The sequence below is a fragment of the Schistocerca americana genome, unplaced genomic scaffold (genome assembly GCF_021461395.2).
Source record: "Schistocerca americana isolate TAMUIC-IGC-003095 unplaced genomic scaffold, iqSchAmer2.1 HiC_scaffold_162, whole genome shotgun sequence".
In the NCBI taxonomy this organism is placed as follows: Eukaryota; Metazoa; Arthropoda; class Insecta; order Orthoptera; family Acrididae; genus Schistocerca; species Schistocerca americana.
The window spans coordinates 32,501-37,500 of record NW_025725708.1 but is presented as its reverse complement, the minus strand read 5'-3'; the positions used below and the strand labels follow the sequence as shown (position 1 = coordinate 37,500).

At 52.0% G+C, this 5,000-nt stretch overlaps 1 non-coding gene across 1 annotated transcript in view; it reads left to right on the top strand.

Moving 5' to 3' along the window:
* The first annotated feature begins 3,792 nt into the window (after positions 1-3,792).
* LOC124570308 overlaps positions 3,793-5,000 on the top strand; it is a 1,910-nt gene continuing 702 nt past the window's right edge. The window contains exon 1 of the ribosomal RNA XR_006971630.1: positions 3,793-5,000. This exon is cut by the window's right edge and continues 702 nt beyond it. This is a non-coding gene — a ribosomal RNA (small subunit ribosomal RNA).

Here is a 5,000-nt window from a genome sequence, read left to right as displayed (position 1 = left end):
GCCTTAACCTAACCCATATTGCGCCTTAACCTAACCCATATTGCGCCTTAACCTAACCCATATTGTGCCTTAACCTAACCTATATTGTACCTTAACCTAACCCATATTGTACCTTAACCTAACCCATATTGTACCTTAACCTAACCTATATTGTACCTTAACCTAACCTATATTGTACCTTAACCTAACCTATATTGGGCCTTAACCTAACCTATATTGGGCCTTAACCTAACCTATATTGGGCCTTAACCTAACCTATATTGGGCCTTAACCTAACCTATATTGGGCCTTAACGTAACCCACGTTGCGCCTTAACCTAACCTATATTGTACCTTAACCTAACCCATATTGTACCTTAACCTAACCCATATTGTACCTTAACCTAACCTATATTGGGCCTTAACCTAACCTATATTGGGCCTTAACCTAACCTATATTGGGCCTTAACCTAACCTATATTGGGCCTTAACGTAACCCACGTTGCGCCTTAACGTAACCCACGTTGCGCCTTAACGTAACCCACGTTGCGCCTTAACGTAACCCACGTTGCGCCTTAACGTAACCCACGTTGCGCCTTAACCTAACCCATATTGCGCCTTAACCTAACCCATATTGCGCCTTAACCTAACCCATATTGCGCCTTAACCTAACCCATATTGTACCTTAACCTAACCTATATTGTACCTTAACCTAACCTATATTGTACCTTAACCTAACCTATATTGGGCCTTAACCTAACCTATATTGGGCCTTAACCTAACCTATATTGGGCCTTAACCTAACCTATATTGGGCCTTAACCTAACCTATATTGGGCCTTAACGTAACCCACGTTGCGCCTTAACGTAACCCACGTTGCGCCTTAACGTAACCCACGTTGCGCCTTAACGTAACCCACGTTGCGCCTTAACGTAACCCACGTTGCGCCTTAACGTAACCCACGTTGCGCCTTAACCTAACCCATATTGCGCCTTAACCTAACCCATATTGCGCCTTACCCTAACCCATATTGCGCCTTAACCTAACCCATATTGTGCCTTAACCTAACCTATATTGTACCTTAACCTAACCCATATTGTACCTTAACCTAACCTATATTGTACCTTAACCTAACCTATATTGTACCTTAACCTAACCTATATTGTACCTTAACCTAACCCATATTGCGCCTTAACCTAACCCATATTGCGCCTTAACCTAACCCATATTGCGCCTTAACCTAACCCATATTGCGCCTTAACCTAACCCATATTGCGCCTTAACCTAACCCATATTGCGCCTTAACCTAACCCATATTGCGCCTTAACCTAACCCATATTGCGCCTTAACCTAACCCATATTGTACCTTAACCTAACCCATATTGTACCTTAACCTAACCTATATTGTACCTTAACCTAACCTATATTGTACCTTAACCTAACCTATATTGTACCTTAACCTAACCTATATTGGGCCTTAACCTAACCTATATTGGGCCTTAACCTAACCTATATTGGGCCTTAACCTAACCTATATTGGGCCTTAACCTAACCTATATTGGGCCTTAACGTAACCCACGTTGCGCCTTAACGTAACCCACGTTGCGCCTTAACGTAACCCACGTTGCGCCTTAACGTAACCCACGTTGCGCCTTAACGTAACCCACGTTGCGCCTTAACGTAACCCACGTTGCGCCTTAACGTAACCCACGTTGCGCCTTAACCCAACACACGTTGCGCCTTAACCCAACACACGTTGGGCCTTAACCCAACACACGTTGGGCCTTAACCCAACACACGTTGGGCCTTAACCCAACACACGTTGGGCCTTAACCCAACACACGTTGGGCCTTAACCCAACACACGTTGGGCCTTAACCCAACACACGTTGGGCCTTAACCCAACACACGTTGGGCCTTAACCCAACACACGTTGGGCCTTAACCCAACACACGTTGGGCCTTAACCCAACACACGTTGGGCCTTAACCCAACACACGTTGGGCCTTAACCCAACACACGTTGGGCCTTAACCCAACACACGTTGGGCCTTAACCCAACACACGTTGGGCCTTAACCCAACACACGTTGGGCCTTAACCCAACACACGTTGGGCCTTAACCTGCTCTGTAATTGTCATACGACGCGTTAAATTAGTGTGGTGTTGCCTAACTGCAACCCCCGCAATATAGTTTGCTACTCGCACTGCCTGGTCCCCAGAGTATCGCTTCATGTTAAACACCTTGCAGCTATACACTGTAATGCGGATGGCAGCAGGACGTACATGCTCAATGCCCTTCGCAGTTGTTCATTGGCATTTGCATGGCGAAGCACAGCCTACGTTGTGGTACGGCGTGTGTCAACTGTCCGCTGATGTTGTACGTCCAAATCACACACTGTACTGCACATTGGTCCTCATGTACTGAATGATACATCGTGGTACATGTGTGACCGTACCACGACTGCGCCAACAACGGCGAACCATACGGTCCAAATATTGTGCACTCAGCTACGTGTCGTCTCCCTATAAGAGCTGGATTGCAGTATGGTATGCCGTGGATGGCGATCAGCATGAGCCGTCTGTTGATGTAGTGGCGCGTGTTGTCAGACGTAGTCGTCTCTTCTCACACACCGTGATAGCATGGTGCACTGCGTTCCACATCTGCGACATGCGACAGAGGCCGGTTGACAGTCGTTCGCGCAATGGACATCGCATACGTACGGGGGCCACCTTCCACGTGTTCGCGAAGCGTGCACATGTTGTTGCGTGTATGTGGGCAGACATAGTGTGTCGTGACACCTGACACAGGCATGCAACAATCGTTGAATTTGCAAATGGCGATGGACGTCTACGTTTGCTGGTGACGTTACGCAAATGAACAACTGGTAAACGGTTGTGGTGCGGTTGTTCTCGCTAGAGGTGAATCAGTGATGGCGACGATCGGTTGAGCTACCAACCGGTTGTTTCAGCGATACCCACCATGCCCACGAACGTGAATGGCATGTGGGTGTGAAGCGATACGCGGCGGTGGCTGGGTGGGACCGTCCCCGGCCGGTGAGGGGGGGCCTCCCGGCGTGCTGGCCGCGCGGTGCGTGGGCGCACGCGCTACAGCCGGCTGGTGGGGGCGGCCAGTGGCAGGCGCGCCGGCCGACGGAGGCGGCAGGCGGCGCAGCTGCGCGCCGGCGCACCCTGCACGCGGCGCCGTGCGGCCAAAGTAGGTCCTCGCGGGCCCGGTGCGAAGCGCGGTGGACATCTGCAGTGTGCTGGTCCGATTGAGGACTGTGTGCGCTGAGGATGCGCCGCCGCCCGGCGCTCGGCGCCGCGACGCCGTCTGCTGCTCGGTCGCCTCTGCGGTTCTCGCAGGTGGTTTGTATCGCAGCTGTGCGGACGTGTTGGCGCGTGCGCTGTGCTGGGAGAGTTCGCTTCGGCACCCAAGTGGGGCTTTTGTCCTTCTGTGGCGCTGGCGTTGGAGCTGCCGGCCACCGTAGGTGGCGCGTGTTGTCTCCCGCCGGCAATGCCACGACAGCACGCTCCCGGGCCTCTGTCGGCAGCGGCAAGCTCAGTTGGGAGCACGGGTGGTCGCACCTAAAGCGTCTACTCGCCAAACTCCGGGCGATTGCGCCTCTCTCGAACCCGACCAAGTACTTAGGACGGCGCTGCGCGCCGCCGGGACCTGAGAGGGTTTCGAGGTGTATTGTGCAGGGGAGCTCAGCCTCCTCCTGTTTGCAGAATAATTGAGCGGACGCTTGCGTGTTCGCGCGGGCCCCCGGGACACACTCCCGGGCGGCCGGCTGCTCAGCTCTAGTTGACGCAGCTCCCTGGTTGATCCTGCCAGTAGTCATATGCTTGTCTCAAAGATTAAGCCATGCATGTCTCAGTACAAGCCGCATTAAGGTGAAACCGCGAATGGCTCATTAAATCAGTTATGGTTCCTTAGATCGTACCCACGTTACTTGGATAACTGTGGTAATTCTAGAGCTAATACATGCAAACAGAGTCCCGACCAGAGATGGAAGGGACGCTTTTATTAGATCAAAACCAATCGGTCGGCTCGTCCGGTCCGTTTGCCTTGGTGACTCTGAATAACTTTGGGCTGATCGCACGGTCCTCGTACCGGCGACGCATCTTTCAAATGTCTGCCTTATCAACTGTCGATGGTAGGTTCTGCGCCTACCATGGTTGTAACGGGTAACGGGGAATCAGGGTTCGATTCCGGAGAGGGAGCCTGAGAAACGGCTACCACATCCAAGGAAGGCAGCAGGCGCGCAAATTACCCACTCCCGGCACGGGGAGGTAGTGACGAAAAATAACGATACGGGACTCATCCGAGGCCCCGTAATCGGAATGAGTACACTTTAAATCCTTTAACGAGTATCTATTGGAGGGCAAGTCTGGTGCCAGCAGCCGCGGTAATTCCAGCTCCAATAGCGTATATTAAAGTTGTTGCGGTTAAAAAGCTCGTAGTTGGATTTGTGTCCCACGCTGTTGGTTCACCGCCCGTCGGTGTTTAACTGGCATGTATCGTGGGACGTCCTGCCGGTGGGGCGAGCTGAAGGCGTGCGACGCGCCTCGTGCGTGCTCGTGCGTCCCGAGGCGGACCCCGTTGCAATCCTACCAGGGTGCTCTTGAGTGAGTGTCTCGGTGGGCCGGCACGTTTACTTTGAACAAATTAGAGTGCTTAAAGCAGGCAAGCCCGCCTGAATACTGTGTGCATGGAATAATGGAATAGGACCTCGGTTCTATTTTGTTGGTTTTCGGAACCCGAGGTAATGATTAATAGGGACAGGCGGGGGCATTCGTATTGCGACGTTAGAGGTGAAATTCTTGGATCGTCGCAAGACGAACAGAAGCGAAAGCATTTGCCAAGTATGTTTTCATTAATCAAGAACGAAAGTTAGAGGTTCGAAGGCGATCAGATACCGCCCTAGTTCTAACCATAAACGATGCCAGCCAGCGATCCGCCGCAGTTCCTCCGATGACTCGGCGGGCAGCCTCCGGGAAACCAAAGCTTTTGGGTTCCGGG